This window comes from Lucilia cuprina, chromosome X (genome assembly GCF_022045245.1).
Source record: "Lucilia cuprina isolate Lc7/37 chromosome X, ASM2204524v1, whole genome shotgun sequence".
Taxonomy (NCBI): domain Eukaryota; kingdom Metazoa; phylum Arthropoda; class Insecta; order Diptera; family Calliphoridae; genus Lucilia; species Lucilia cuprina.
The window spans coordinates 3,661,097-3,678,902 of NC_060949.1; the positions used below are offsets into that span (position 1 = coordinate 3,661,097).

Below are 17,806 nucleotides of genomic sequence, written 5' to 3' on the forward strand. Positions count from 1 at the left end.
TATTAAACGCGTGTTTCGTGCTTTTTGCAGTGTTTGATACAATGTTTAATACAATTCCACATATGTTTGATTCAAGTGAATCGTCCAGTAGTGATGAAGAAATAGTGAGAATGTGTGTAGAAACAGACGAAGAAATACAAATGTTGTCTGCTTTAATTAAAGGTAACAGGGCGTAATGTTAAATATCCACCACCAAACGAATACATGAGGGCATAGCCTAAAGTGCATTTTGAACAAAACTTGTTTTAATTTTTACAAGGATGAACTCTGGTTGTTGTTGGATATTTGGTATTCCATACACTTTTATAAATATGTATATACAGAATTGTATTATAATTTCAGAAAATTATCTATTAGGAGATTCAGCTTATCCGTGTAGCAAACATCTAATTACACCATACAGAGATAATGGCCACTTAACAAATACTCAAAAAACATTCAATATAAAGCTTAGTTCTGCAAGAGTTTCAATCGAACATACATTTGGCATTTTGAAACAACGTTTTCGACAGCTTTATTATTGCAAATTAAAAGGTGTAAAGAAGTTATGTCATTTTATTAGAGCCTGCTGTGTATTACACAATATCTCATCAGAAAATGATCTGGACTTTATATATGTAAATTCAGAAACTAATTCACATGAAGTAGTAATATTGCCTCAAGAAGAACATATTACAGGAAATGCTTTCAGAGAGCTTATTTGTTCCGAAATCCAATAAAAATTTCCAATAAATTTCGCATCGTAAAAATTTTAATATACACATGTATATGTATTTTTTTATAATTAGGATAACAAACAAGTGGAAGTGTTTTGTCATATTGTCCTAATTTTTTTATCTAGTCTATAGTCTAGTCTATAATCTAGTCTATAATCTAGACTATAATCTAGTCTATAGTCTAGTCTATAGTCTAGTTTATAGTCTATAGTTTAGTCTGTAGTCTAGTCTACAGTCTAGTCTATAGTCTAGTTAATAATAGTAGTCTAGTGTTTAGTCTACAGTTTAATTTATAGTTGAATCTTTAATCTTAAACAATTTAGTCATTCTGGTATCAATATTCGCAGAAATGTAAAAAAATATTTAGTATAAGTTAGCACTACTTTTGAATTCTAATTTTAAATGCTTAATTGCAGAATATAATAAGATGTAAGTATATTTAAATATTTTCTTGAAATAATCGTTTTTGCCCCCCAATTTCCTCAATTTTTTTTTGTCTAAATCTAAAAATATGTATCAGAGGTATATGTTTATTTATATATGCATAAATACACATGTACGTTATATAGGAATATATTCCTATATCAGATATATATCTAACTTTTAGATTCATTTCTACAAACTCCCTCAAGTTCTTCATTATTTAGGATATAGTCTGGATTAAGACCTCTTTTGTCTCCAAAGAGATCCCCTAGTTCACTAAAATATATTAAGGGTTGAAATAAGTTTTTATTTTTTAGCTAAAAGGGAATCTATAGACCTTTCATACGGGCAAGTCCGTCCCGTTAATTTGTTGTTAAGCTTGGTTTTTTTATGTTGTCTTTCTAAAATCCTAAATTTTGTTTCAACCTGTATTGGTGTAAACATGTATCTAAATCAGAAAAGGAGAGAGGAAGATAAATTTTAAAGCCAAATATAGAAATCTAAAAATTACCCATTTGATTTAAGTTCCTCTGATATCAAATCCCACAACTTTTCTTGTTTTTTAAAGCAGCCGATTTAGCCACTTTGGGTTGCAGCTCAACTAAATTGCTTTTAAGCAATTTTGTTGGTGCATCCAACCACATTTACTTTTCCGATAGATTTTCCATTATTTTTCAATAATTTTTTTAAACTTTTTTTTTGTTATTTTAATATTTTGACATAAAATTATATTTTACTATATTGTGTTCTTTTACATTTCACAAATAAAATATTTTTGAGTAATAATTTAAAAATTCTCTTATTTTACTAGAAATGTAAGCAGAGAGCGATACTGACGTATGTTTTATATGTGTTAAGTTTCGTCAAATTTTATTTGCTTAAGCAAAGAGCGACAGCACATTCAGTAAGAAATCAATTGTTTGTTTATTGTACACAAATAAAATAAAGAAAAAAATTAAAATTGTCAAGAAAATTAATTTTTTTTTTTTCAATAAAATATTATGAAATATGTACTTTTTTATTACGTGGGGCACATAAATGTGCAAATGGAGCCAAAGTGTTTTGAATGCACGTAAGTACATTATAGCCACATAAAAGTTTTCTAGGTTTTTCTTAAGCATTTGAGAGACTTTTCGTTCGATTTTATCATTAACTTAAGTAAAGACAAAATCAAACGATCCTTATAGATAGCGGAGTCGATTAAGCCATGTCCGTCTGTCTGTTGAAATCAGTTTTTAGAGGACCCCAGATATCGGCGAGATCCGAATCTTCAATAATTCTTTTAGACATGCTTTCGAGAAGATCGCTACTTATTTAAAATCAGCAAAATCGGTCAGTAAATAACAGAGATATGAGCAAAAACCCGAGACAACCTCTGAAAATTTTATCAAAAAATGTCATATTTTTTCATGCTTTGTTAACTAAGCAACAACAACACTGTATATTAGAAAACGATGTACGCGTGTTTGTAGATGTATGTATATGGTTTTATTCAGCTGTGTGTTTTTGTTTTGTGAATTCTCTTCGTATATTTGAATTTAGGTTGGTTTTATTGCGTTGTTTATTTTGTTTTTCTGTGTTTTTCGTTATGTATGTTTAGATGTCTGTTGGTTTAGATGCCTTGTGTATTTTGTTTTTTATTTCGTTTAGCGTTGTTGTTGTTCGTTTTGTTTTGCTCTTGGCGTAATATTAATGTAGTCGGGAAAAAATTTAAAAAACTAATATGTTTAAAATACACTATGGTGAAGGGTATATAAGATTCGGCACAGCCGAATATAGCACTCTTACTTGTTTTTAATTAATTTAGCTTATGATTTTTTATTTAAAATTTAAAACTTTACGAATACATCAAAAACAAAGAATAAATAAGAAGTGAAACGCTGTCAAAAAGTACCTAAGTCTACTGTCAGTCGGTACCTAACTCTAAGAATGTATTAGTAGAATTCTCAAGCCAACATAGTTGCAAAAAATCGGATTTAAAAATTTAAAAAAAATTATTTCATTTGAATTTATATTTTAGAAGATTTCTTTAAATATTTTGCAACATAATTTATCTATAAACATTATATATGAACGTATCTTTGCTTTTTAATCTGCAATATTGAAATAATAATTAAGTTAGTTGAAATATTTTTTTCTTGTACCATACGAAAAATTACAACATTGTTCTTTTTTCGTTTTAATATCAACAACAAAAATTAAATGTCAAAAAAAATAAAAAATATTTTTTCGTTTGTAAAAAATTAAATCTTTTCGGGCTATTAAATATATTTAAAGTGTGCAAAAAAATAATAAAAATATAACGTTAAGTGATAAAAAAATATTTTCAAGTTCTATAAGCTACGAATTTTCGCGACAAAGTTTTGAAGTTTGGAGAGAGAGTAAGTTTCTTACATATGTGTTGGAGTTACACAGAACTCGTCTGTGAGAAGAGCGTAACGTTGTTGTTGTAAAAAATGACAGCGTTTCACTTCTTAGTGTTCAGTGATCAAAAATGTAAAATTGGTGATAACGGTGTAAAGCTACGTTCAAACTTATGAAATATTTGGCGCGACCTCCAAAAAATCCACATTTTGATGCTTCCTTTAGACCCGTGGTGGCCAGAAAGAGAATGTTTAAAACTCATATGTTGTAGTGCAAAATATAAAAGAGAACATAAATGAAAATATGTGTGTTTTGCACTGAAAAAAATTTGATGAACATTTTGATGCAAAAATGTGTTGATGTATGTACATATGATTGTATATAGTTTGATGTATTGATATATGTATATAGTTTGTTTATGTATTAAATGTATCTAATAGGTAATCAAATGATTAACAGTCGATCGTTTAATCTTTACAATTTAAGCGATTAATTGCTTGAACAAATAAAAATAAATAATTATACATATGTATGTCTAATAGATCTTTCTATAAAAAGTATTCATACATTAATTTGTAATGGCTTTTGAAAATATTCTCTGTGTATCATTTCATAAAGAGAGCCACTTAATTAAATTGTTTTTGTTTTATGTATAGTTTGTTTTGTTGCTGAGAATATTTATATTGCGTGTGTATAAGTGAGAATAACACATTGCCCGCAAGGGCATGTTTGGCCGCCAATGCTTTAGACCCTCGACCGGCAGACATATACTATACCTGTTAAAGGTACAGCTTTAACAGAATTACATCTACATTTTGATAACTTATTGTAATTTGCAACATATGTTGAAAGAAAAAACTTTGCAAAAATACATAATTCTAAAAACTACTAAGAAGTGTAGATGCTAAATAATATATTTTCGAAACGAGAGACGACACAACCTTTTTTATGACAGTTCAAATGAGATTCAATTGTTTTTTCTATGCGTATGAGTAGTCTGTGTAAATTTAGTAACGGCCAAAATGATCTTGGGTTTAGACTTTTTTTGATATGATTTGCAATTAGAAAAATCATGTATCAACAACATATTTTCAAAAAATTTGATAGGTGTGAACGTACCTTAACTGCAACATGAAAAATAATGTAACCAAAATATTAAAGTATACCTATATAAATACTTGTACTCTACTGCTTCTGTCAGTTGCAATAAAAACGAATGTTCAAACTTTGTTTCCGTAGTTCTTTTTATTTGCTAATCTTAGCGAGTGCTATAACTAGAACATAAAAATCCGAAGTTCACACTTCTGGAAGAATTATGAAAATTTAATAATATTATTTATAATATATAAAGATATAAAATTATGACACTTTTTGTTAATATTTTAAATTATTTTTATAATACATTGACAAAGAAAATGAAAATAATTTTTATTTTTTAATTTATTAATTGCAAACAGTTTTAAATTGCAATACCACAAAGTATCAGTTAGAACATAAAGAATCACAACTGGATCAAATATACTTGCATATTAACAAAAATAAGTATTTTTAACGTTTGATCTATAGGTACAGTAATGACTTCTAGAGAGTTCAAACAAATTTCTTTATATATTTTAAAATTCGAGGACTGAAATTTTTAAAATTAAATTAGTTTAATTTATTCTTACACCTTTCACTAAAATATATGCATGTAATTCTTAAATTTGTAGCCTTACCCGATATATTCAAAGATCCACCTATATAGTCACTTTAAATTCAAAAGGTTCTAGTATGTTAAAATAAATTGTATGGTTTAAAAAAGATAGTGTTGGCACAATTTTTTTACAAAAACAAATTGTTGGTCATACATACGACATTGTTTTTAAAGGTTTACAAAACAAGATTTCCATACAATAGTTGATTTATAAACCGTTTACAACATACAGATTTTTTCAATAAATACATCAAAATCAATGAAAGAGTTGATTTTTAATTGTTAGTAAGCTGGGCATTTTGTGTTTTAGGTGACGTAATATGTATATATTTATTTATAATATTTAAAAGTTGACTAAATTACTAGTAAGAGAAGTAATTTGATTATAAAAGCAAACCACGCCTCAACGGTGAGGTTCTCACACTGTCGGATAGCGCAAAATACTTAGGTGTTATTCTCGACAGAAAATTGTCTTGGAGCTTGAATATCATCTCCAGATCTTCCAAAGCCATTACGGCGTTATACGTTTGTAGAAAGGCTATTGGCCTGCATTGGGGTATCAACCCAGGAAATGTGAATTGGCTATATGAGGCGGTGATTAAACCGATAATGATGTATGGTGTAATTGTCTGGTGGCATGCACTTGACAGAATATCTAACAGAAACATTCTTACCAAAGTTATGAGACAATCTGCTCTTCTCATAACAGGTGTACTTAGGACTACGCCCAGTAAAGCGTTGTTTGCCATGCTGAACTGGCTGCCTGTGGATCTTCTTGCTAAACAACTGGCAATGAATACTGCAGCCAGACTAAGTATTACGAATGAATGGAACTACGGTTCCAGTGGTCATGCAAAGATTGTAGATCTTGTACCAAACCTACATCAAGCTATTGACTACCATATTCCGGAACCGTGCATATCGAGGAACTTCCGGTATAGTTTAATCTGCGATTATAATGAATTAGCACCTGAAAGTGTTGGAAGCTTTAATGTTTATACAGATGGCTCAAAAACAACTAAAGGTGTCGGCGGGGGCATATTCATTGAAGAATTCGGGACGAAAATCTCTTTCCGACTCAACGACGAATGTACTATTTTGCAGGCTGAAATCTCAGCTATAAAAAGGGCTTCTAATTGGCTTAGGTACTATCGGATATCCAACAGAGATATCAGAATTTATACTGACATTATAGATCATAATAAATATTGTACACATATTTGTTAAGAATTTTATGTTTTTTTGTGAACAGATCTCTGCAGCAAGTCATAAGTTTATGTTCTCACTGAAAAAAAACCAATCAAAACAAAAACACATTACAATGTAAAAAGATAAAAAAAATCAAAAAATATTAAATTAATTAAACATGCGAAAATAATTTCTTTGGATTTTCAATTACTTTATTTTCTTTATTCCACATTTGAAACTAATAAATACACTGTTTTTAACTTTATCGCTTTTTATGCTGAAATCGTTTGAATTTTTGTTTATATATTGAAATAAACATTTGGCAACACTAAAATTTTTTACAACATTCGAAAAGCATATAAAAAATTGTCGTATTAGTTGTATAGAGCTTTTGCATAGAAAATACCAACAATATTGTTATGACTATTGTAGCATACAACGCTACAACATCGATTGTGAATTGAACAATTATATCGGAGTTTATTATAAGCATGCAAAGGATTTTCATGGATTAAAATTGGATAAATAGTTTAGAAAATATACGATGTCAAATTGTGTGTGAATTTTGAACCATCATTAAATCTAAACTGTAGGTACAAACACAGTTTTTGTTAGATATATTAAAAAATATAGAAATTTACAGCAAAATATGTAATATGTAATTGTAATATGTAATTGCCGCCATTTGGTAACAAATACTTTTATTCGAAATGAAAAAAAAAAATATTTAAATGAAATATCGCAACTTGATAAATTGTTTGTAATAACCGAGGAAATGCGTATAACCGAGTTCGTTATAAACGGGTTTGACAGTAGATATAAGATAAATATTGAATAAAGAGCACAATCTTAATTTCTATTTCATGATTTTTGAAATTATTTATAAGTATATATACGAAATTATTAAAAAAATATCACAATGAAGATCCGAAAATACTAATATTCATCTGGGACCCCATACAATATATTTGAGTATTTAATTAAAACATTCTAAGTCGACCATGCCATATTTGTTTGTTAATATCTCGAACATTCCCAAATGTTAGAAAATAGGCTGCTGAAATGAAAAAAGAAAGAATAAATTAGTATGTTTTAGCTATGCAATAGATGAGCTATTTGTGTGTTTTTAAATAAAACGATATGATTGTTTCATATCATACACCCAGTTCAAAAGTGAAACAACTTATTTTTAACAGTTACAAGAACATATTTTGGAGATAAACTAGTATTTTGTTCGATCCAGATCTTATATATTTCATAGTTCCTCCCGAGGTCAAGCCTATCGGTATATAGATTTAGCATTTTTATACCCTCCACCACCATCAGTGGTGATAGAGGGTATATATAACTTTGTCATTCCGTGTGTAACACCAAGAAATATTCATCTGAGACCCAACAAAGTATATATATTCTTGGTCCTTATGAAATTCTGAGTCGATTTAGCTATGTCCGTCTGTCTGCCTAAAACACGCTCACGTTAAAACTAAACCAAGGACATCAACCAAATTCACCGAAAATATTTATTATTATCCTAAGCAGTTTGGTATTGAAAATGGGCAAAATCGGTTCACATCGGGAAAAGTTATGAATCAAAATTTCAAACAACCTCGAAAAAAATAAGCATTTTTTACATATTCCGATGTAATTTTCTCGAAAACTATGCAAGATAATTCCATAAAAATTGGCAATCATTCGTTTCCACACAAGAGCTTAATATCTGCGTAAAATCGCCAGTATCGGTCCACAATTTCACATACCTCCCATACAAAAGTACATATTCCCTGAAATTTGGTTTTTTGTTAATAACTTCCGTTGTAATGTCGATATCTTCACAAAATTTTAGAAATTAAAGTTTTATGACAATAGAATTTATTCAGATGAAAACTTTTTTGGATGGGTCCATAATTGGTCATAGCTCCCATACAAGGTCCCCTCCCGAAAATCAGTTAAACGCGCATAACTCATTACTAAATTAAGATATCGATATAAAATTTGGTACAAGTATTGCTCTTATATACAGAAATATTAAAATGAAAGATTTTTTGGATCGGTTCATAATTGGTCATAGCTCCCATACAAGGTCCCCCCGAAAATCAGTTAAACGCGCATAACTCATTACTAAATTAAAATATCGATATAAAATTTGGTACAAGTATTGCTCTTATATACAGAAATATTAAAACGAAAGCTTTTTTGGATCGGTCCATAATAGGTCATAGCTCCCATACAAGGTCCCCTCCCGAAAATCACTTAAACGCGCATAACTCATTACCAAATTTAGATATCGATATAAAATTTGGTACAAGTATTGCTTTTATATACCGAAATATAACCATGGAAGTTTATTTGGATCGGTCCATATTTGGTCATAGCTCCCATACAAGGTCCCCTCCCGAAAATTTTTTAAACGCTCATAACTCATTAGTAAATTAAGATATCGATATAAAATTTGGTACAAGTATTGCTTCTATATACAGAAATATAACCGTGAAAATTTCTTTGGATCGGTCCATAATTGGTCATAGCTCCCATACAAGGTCCCCACCCGAAAATCACTTAAACGCACATAACTCATTACTAAATTAAGATATTGATATAAAATTTGGTATAAGTATTGCTTTTACATACAGAAATATTACAATGAAAGCTTTTTTGGATCGGTCTATAATTGGTCATAGCTCCCATACAAGGTCTCCTCCCGAAAATCAGGTCCCCTCCCGAAAATCATTACTAAATTAAGATATCGACATAAAGTTTAGTACAAGTATTGGTCTTATATACAAAAATATTACAAAGAAAGATTTTTTTCGATCGGTTCATCATTGGTCATAGCTCCCATACAAGGTCCCCTACCGAAAATCTTTTTAACAAGCATAACTCATTTCTAAATTAAGATATCGATATAAAATTTGGTACAAGTATTGCTTTTATATATAGAAATATAACCATGAAAGTTTCTTTGGATCGGTCCATAATTGGTCATAGCTCCCATACAAGTTCCCCTTCCGAAAAACACTTAAACACGTATAAGTCATTACTTAGTTAAGATATCCATATTAAATTTGGTACAAGTATTGAACATATACACAAAAATATTACTAGAAATTTTTTTTCCATCGGTCTATAACTGGTCATAGCTCCCATACAAGGTCCCCTCCCGAAAGTAACTAAAACGCACATAACTCATTACTTAATTAAGATATCCATATAAAATTTGGCACAAGTGTTGTTCATATACAGAGAAATAATATTGTGAAATGTTTTTCCGGTCGGTCCACAATTGGTCATAGCTCCCATATAAGGTCCCTTTTAGAAAAAAAAACACATACAAGGTTCCCTTCCGAAAATCAGAAAAAAAACGCACATAACTCATAACCAAATATTAATATCCATACATTTAGCAAAAAATTGCTCTTATATACATAAATTCACTATAAAATTGTTTTACGATCGGTTCATATTTGGTCATAGCTCTCATAATAGGTCCAGAAAATCACTTAGATTCACAATATTTATTACCAAGTAATGATATAGATACAGAATTCGGAAATTTTGTCTTTATATACATAATTTGACATAGCTCCCACACAAAAAATATTAGTTTTGTATACTTCTATTTTTCCTAAAAGCGCTTTAACCGTATTTAAAGAGCATTATCAATTTGTGTTGAACAAAATTTTGTGTAAAACAAAATTAAATATGTATACTTATGTATTTTGAAAATCTTTAAATCTTTCACACACATACATACATGCAAATTACTAAATTTGTAATGTTCAATAAAACTTGGAATTGTAATAGATTTAACTTTTGAGATTTTTTCTATTAAAGACATGAGAAAACTTATTCTACAAATATTTGATCAATTAGAAATGTAATACATTAAAAGTAGCTGGTGGAGGGTATTTAAGATTCGGCACAGCCGAATATAGCACTCTAACTTGTTTATTTTTTATAAGTATCAAATGAAATGTATGTATAACATATAACGATCATGATTTTATATAGCTTATTGTTTATTAAAGATTAGGATATAGGTATCGGCATGCAATTTGAGGTAAATCGGTTTGATCCACTCGTCTTTGTAATGGTACTCGATTAATAGTTAAGAATGAATAAACAACTAAAGCGAAGCAAAGATTGTAACTAGCCAATATAAAGGAACGGATGTCTTACTCCCTCGGATCCCAATGACAACATTCGACTTTAAACGGTTGTAATTTCATATACGTTTGGCATTCGCGATGACAATAAACAAATCTTAGGGTCAATCCCTGCAAGTGTGTGGAATAAATATCGAAAATCCATGCTTCTCACATGGTCAGCTTTATGCTGCATGCTTGAGTGTTGGGAAATCTTCAGATTGTTATATCTACGCGGCTGAGGGAAAACGAAAAATATATCCCAAAGCTTTAGAATAGGAAATAATTATTAAAAAAATCAATTGTAAGTATTAAGTCAATTATATTTAAGTAATTTTGTAATATTTTGTAAATTTAATTTTTAGGAATAAGAAATATTTATTAGGAAATAAAATACATTAATCTATATAATTAATAGGCAAAGCGATTTCATAATAATAATAATAATAATAATAATAATAATAATTTTACATATGCATACATATTTTTATAATTTGAATTTTTAATTTAATTTCGATCAGGGAGGCGGAGCTCCCTTTATGTAATCTAGTATAAATTAATCAATAAAATATAAAATAATCAATACAAACTTTCTTTGTCTTATTACTTTCTTGTTTTGGACAAACAAATAAAAAATTTTCCAAACAAAAAATGTAATTCCGTATATTTTGAATATTTTTTATTTTATAACGGTAGAAGAATCAAAGCACGCAGGGTTTTAGCTAGTATATATCCTAATATATATCAAACATTTCACGTGAAATCGACGAAAAACGGGAAAAATTGGTACTTTTGTGCATAAAAACTTTTTTTGGCTATATTAATGCGAAAATATTTTCGATTTAGCATTCTAAAATGTCAGAAACTTGTATAAGGAAAGTTGCTTTGCAAAAGATGGAACAAAACTGGTATTAAAAATTGGGAAAATCGGTACTTTTGGGCTTGAATACGAATTTTTGTATATTCTCAAGCGAAATTATTTTCGATTTAGTTATGTAAAAGACATGATACACAATGTTGTCAGTGAAATGTTAAATGTGTGAATTTAAATTGTTTTTAATTTTTTAACATGTTGTCGATAGACAACCAATAAAAATACTTCGTAGAAGTTTATTAACTTCAATCTTGTAAAGCGTCAACTTTATAAAACAAACTTCAACATGTTTTGACCGCATTTTTTTAAACGAAATAAATAAATGTAAACTTTTCTTCTAACTTTTCTTAAAACTATACAATGCAGGAAAACAACAGCACTTTAAACTAAATACATAAAGACTTGTAAAAGTACAACAGTTCAAACACATTCTAAGAACAAAAGTAAATGAAGTTAATATGACAATCATTAACAAGTAAAAGTGTTATATTCGGCTCTGCCGAATCTTTTATACCCACCATCAAATCACTGCCATAAAATGAACTTTGATATTTTGAATATTTTATTATTATATATCGATATTAATGAGAACATCAGGGTAAAATTTGAAAGAGGTCCATTTATGGGGGTTTTACTATTGACAGAGCTAATTTTTATAGGGAGTAGGGTTATTTATACATACATATATGAACCAATTCTCATAAAAGTCTGTAGGAAGATTAAAGCTGAATCTTGGCATAGATAACGTAAATTACCAAGGTCAAATCCATTAATGAGGGTTTTACTATTGACAGTGCTAATTTTTATAGGGAGTATGGTTATTTATACATACATACATATATGAACCAATTCTCTCAAAAGTCATGAAATGGGGCGGAATTTATATGGAGTGGTGTTATTAAGGACTGATCCTTATAAAAATTGATAGGGAGATTTCGATTCCTATAGAAGAGATAGAGATATTAGCTTACACGAAACTAGTTTATGTCGAATTTCATAAATCTTCTAGTATTTTTAAGCCTGTAGTGAGCTTTAAAGTCATTTTATGAAGGGGCCTTATATGGGGGTAGCGTCAATTGTAGATTCTAGAACGATCTTGGTTCCTACAGGTCATGTTTATATCGAATTTCATCACTTTACTCGTTTTTTAGCCCAGTAATTAATTTTTTTGATCGGGACATTATATGCGGGTAGGTCAATTAAGGCTCGATCCACATAAAATTAAGTTAAGAGTCTTTGACTAGCAAGGACCTTAATTGAGTCGAATTTTATTACTAACTCGTATTTTTTAGCCAGTAATGGGCCTTAAAGTATTTTTCTGATAGGGACCTTATGTTGGGGTAGGGTCAATTAAGGCCTGTTCCACACAAAATTTAGTAAAGAGATTTTGGCTTGAGAAAAACTAACTTCTGTGAAATTTCATCGCTATACTCGTATTTTTAAGACAGTAACGAGCGTTAAAGTATTTTTATGGAGGGGACCTTATATGAGGGGTAGGGTCAATTATAGACCGATCCACATAAAATTTGGTGGAAAGGTTTTGGTTCCTAAGATACATACTTATGTCAAATTTCTTCGCTATATTCGTATTTTTATGCCCATAATTGACGTTAGAGTCGTTAGTTTTCTCAAGGGGACCTTAAGTGGGGGGCAATTCTGGGCCGATCCACATAAAATTTGGTAAATTTTGACTTCTGTGTAATTTCATTGCTATAATCCTATTTTTAAGCCAGTAATGAGCATTAAAGAAATGTTATGGGGGGACTTTTTATGGGGGTCAACTATAGACCGATCCACATAAAATTTGGTAGACAGATATTGCCTAATATAAAACTTATTTCTGGAAAACTTACTTCTGTGAAATTTTGTCGCTGTACTTGTATTTTGAAACAAGCAATGAGCGTTAAAGTTATTTTATGAAGGGGACCTTATATGAGGGGACCGATCCACATAAAATTTCATAAAGAGTTTTTTGGCTAGTGGGACACTTACTTATGTCAAATTTAAACGCTATACTCGTTTGTTTAAGCCAATAATGAGCGTTAAAGTCATTTTATGAAGGAGAGCTTATATGGGGGGTAGGGTCAATTATGGACCGATCCACATAAAATTTCATAGAGAGGTAGAGGCTAGTAAGAAACTTATTTATGTCAAATTTCATGGCAATACTTGTATTTTTAAGCGAGTAATGAGCGTTAAAGTCATTTTCTGAAGGGGACGTTATATGGGGGGTAGGGTTAATTATGGACCGATATACATAAAATTTGGTTGAAAGATATTGGCTTGCATGAAAATTATGTGTGTCGAATTTCATCGCTATATTCCCATTTTTAAGCCAGTAATGAGCGTTAGTCATTTCCTGAAGGGGACCTTATATGGGGGGTAGGGTCAATTATGGACCGATCGACATAAAATTTCATAGAGAGGTTTTAGCTAGTAAGAAACTTTCTTATGTCAAATTTCATTGCTATACTTGTAATTTTAAAAGAGTAATGAGCGTTAAAGTCATTTTTCCGCCATAATGCAGACGTCAAAAAACTGACCTATGCGAAATTTTGTGGTATTTGCTTTATAAACAACGAATTTGTGAATATTTGAAGCTATTTATACAATATTCCGGGGGTACATTTGTATGGGGGCTATGTGAAATCGTTGACCGATTTTACCCATTTTCAATACCAAACATTTCTTATCAATAAAATATATTTTGGGAAAATTTTATCTCAATATCTCTTATTTTGTGGACGCTATCGTGCCAACAACAGACAGGCGGACAGACGGACGGACATAGCTAGATCGTCTTAGAACCTTAGAGCAATATTTTGATGTGTTACACACGGAATGACAAAATCAATATACCCCCATCTTTTTTGATGGTGGGTATAAAAAGGGGAACAAAAGGAAATTATATATAGATTGCCTTGTAGGGACAGGCTTAACAGGTATATTACAAAGTTCTAGTGTGTTTTTTTAAATGGTTGTTTTTATTGTAAATTTTTTTTTAGTGATTTTTACTTAAAATACAAATTCACCCTGTGAAAAAAATTAGGACACTTCATGTTATCACCTAAATTATATTATAACATAAAAAATGAGAGACTCACACTTAATACTGTGATTTTGTTGAGGCTCCGTTGTTTTTTTAAACTGCTAGGCATCGTCGAGAGTCAACAAGGTTTTGACACACTGAAATCGTTACATTCCACAAATTCTCGATAGGATTTAGATCGGAAAACTAAAATCGCAAACCACTTATACGATACAGTGGTCTAACACCATAGTAGGAACATGATCCCCAAATAATGATCATGCTTTACCGTCTAAAGAGTATATTTTGGGTTGTATTCCGCATTAATTGGATTTATGGTCAATAGATTAGGGAATAAACGGGCACAAAATTAGGTCAATACCTCTTATAGTTAAGCTATACCTGCTTAAGATGTAAAAACTCAAAATAAAAACATTGTTATGTCATTTTAATAATAATATTAAGATAGTAAAATAAAAAATGTGTGCATATTTAAACCCTTCACCTTCGTGAGAAGGGTATATATAAGTTTGTCATTCCGTTTATAATTTCTATAATATAATTTTCCGACCCCATAAAGTATATATATTCTGGATCCTTATAGATAGCGGAAGCGATTCAGCCATGTCCTGGTTTAAGTTAGAATCCATAAAAGGGAACTTTTTGGTACTTTTTCAAAAAATCAATGGTGATTTTTTTGTGCTTTTTCGTTCTGCAAAAGATACCTTTTTAAATTTTCTTTAATATTGAACCTAGATACATAAAATTAAGTATGTAGAGTCGGAAGTAGGTGAGAACCGGAAAAATGAACTTTTTTTGTTTTTTTTTTAATGGTCCTTTTTGAATTTTTTATAATATTGAACCTAGAAATATGATATTATGTATGTGGAGTCTGAATTAGTTAAAGGAACTTTTGGGTACTTTTTCTTTTTTCAATAGGTACTCTTTTGAATTATTCATAATATTGAATCTAGAAACATGAAATTAATTAATTCTTACTTTTGCTATGGCCCCACACAGTAATGTATATATAAATGCCCAAAATGTGTCAAGAATGTTACAAAGGGACAAACAAGTGTGGTGAATATTTTCATCTTAATTGCGCATGTATTAGCTTGGAGCAGTTCAACTTTTTATTAAAGAACAAAGTGCTGAAATTTATCTGCAATAGTTGTACTAATAGTCCTAAAGTTTGTAATGTCCAAGAAGAATTAAGAAATGGTTTTGATGCATTAAAAGCTTCTTTGAAAAGGACTTTGAAGAGAAAATTGAAGCGTGTAAGGTATTGCTAAAGGAAAACCTGAATGCTGGCCTAAGGTGTCCGTAACTAATGCAGATATTCAACACTGTACATATTTTGCTGGTGGTAGAGCTGTAATTGTGAAGTTTAATTCAGTCCAAGTCCGTGATAGTATCATGATTCATGATTAACTATAATAAGTCTCAAAATATAATTAAATGATGTTTTCCTTCGTCGGTGCAGTCCTATGTAATTTTAAATGACCATTTAACAGACGTACGATGGGGTAAATTTCGGAAAAAAATATTTTTTTGTATAAAATTGGGTACCGAATAAAACTAGACAAAATTATGTATCACTAACATTAAAAATATTTTTTTAAACTTTACTTATTTTTTGTACTGCGCTTTCAAAGTTGAACATTTTTTTAAATTTTTTTAAAAACCCAAAAAAATTAAATTTAAGAATTTTTCAGATTTAATTTGAACAAGAAAAGATTTAAAAAATAAATATTTCAAAATGGAACCATCAACTTCAGGTACTTGGGAATATATTTTCAGATTTTTATTAAATTCTTTGTTTTCTTAATATTTTTTGATTTTTTTTTTTAAATAGTCTAAAATTAACCTGTTTTGAATTTTAATGGAGAACAAATTAGTTATGTTTTCGTGTTTATTGTCAGTATTTACATAGTTATTGTTATAGTTTTAAATGTAGCCATAAAATATTTACATTAACTTTAGTTTTCTTAGTGTTTTATTTATTTATTTTATTATTATAATTAAAATAGTTGTTTTCTTAAATTTTTTAAAAATATATAATGGGATGCAATTTGTTGTACTAAATAAATTTAGAATTTCAGAAACTACGCGAATAATACAGCTAGATCTTATGTTGAGAAGTATCCATGGTATTACGTGTCCCACACTCTGCATACATTTTTTATTCATTTTTATACCCACCATCAAAAAAGATGGGGTATATGTATTGATTTTGTCATTCCGTGTGTAACACATCGAAATATTGCTATAAGACCCCATAAAGTATATATATTCTGGGACCTCGTAAGATTCTATGACGATCTAGCTATGTCCGTCCGTCTGTCTGTTGGCACGATAGCGTCCACAAAATTAGAGATATTAATATGAAATTTTCCCAAAATGTATTTTATTGATCAGAAATGCTTGGTATTGAAAATGGGCAAAATCGGTCAACGATTTCACATAGCCCCCATACAAATTTACCCCCCGCAATATTGTATAAAGAGCTTCAAACATTGACAAATTCGTTGTTTATTTGTTGACTTTGTTTATTGTGTTGACTTTAACGCTTAAACTGGCTTAAACAAACGAATATAGCGATAAAATTTGATATAAGTGTCTTACTAGCCAAAAAATATTTATGAAATTTTATGTGGATCGGTCCATAAAAAATCCCCTCCATAAAATTAATTTACCGCTCATTACTGGCTTAAAAATACGACTATAGCGATGAAATTTAACAGAAGTAAGTTTTATACTAGCCAAAACCTCTCTACTAAATTTTATTTGGATCGGTCCATAATTGACCCTACCCCCATATTAGGCCCTATTCAGAAAATGACTTTAACGCTCATTACTGGCTTAAACAAAAGAGTATAGCGATGGAATTTTATATAAGGAAATGTCTTACTAGCCAAAAACTCTTTATGAAATTTTATGTGGATCGGTCTATAATTGACCCTACCCCTTATATAAGGTCCCCCTTCATAAATTTACTTTTACGCTCATTACTTGTTTCAAAATACGAGTACAGCGATGATATTTCTCAGAAATATGTTTTATACGAGGCAATATCTTTCTAACAAATTCTATGTGGATCGGTCCATAGTTGACCCTACCCCCCTTAAAAAGTCCCCCATAAAATGTCTTTAATGCTCATTACTGCCTTAAAAATAGGATTATAGCAATGAAATTACACAGAAGTCAAAATTTACCAAATTTTATGTGGATCGGTCCAGAATTGACCCCCCATTTAAGGTCCCCTTAAGAAAACGTTAATTATGGGCGTAAAAATACGAATATAGCGAAGAAATTTGACATAAGTATGTATCTTAGGAACCAAAACCTTTCCACCAAATTTTATGTGGATCGGTCTAT

At 29.9% G+C, this 17,806-nt stretch overlaps 1 protein-coding gene across 4 annotated transcripts in view; it reads right to left on the bottom strand.

Moving 5' to 3' along the window:
- Positions 1-7,280: 7,280 nt before the first annotated feature.
- The window catches only part of LOC111682266 (plexin-B), a 160,086-nt gene continuing 149,560 nt past the window's right edge, over positions 7,281-17,806 (bottom strand). For 2 of the 4 annotated variants that reach the window (XR_006940165.1, XR_006940167.1), the window contains one exon: positions 7,281-7,438. The gene's annotated coding sequence lies outside the window, so the exon portion shown is untranslated. Of the gene's footprint in view, positions 7,442-17,806 lie in introns of all 4 variants that reach the window. The other 2 variants (XR_006940153.1, XR_006940162.1) reach the window with 1 other exon arrangement.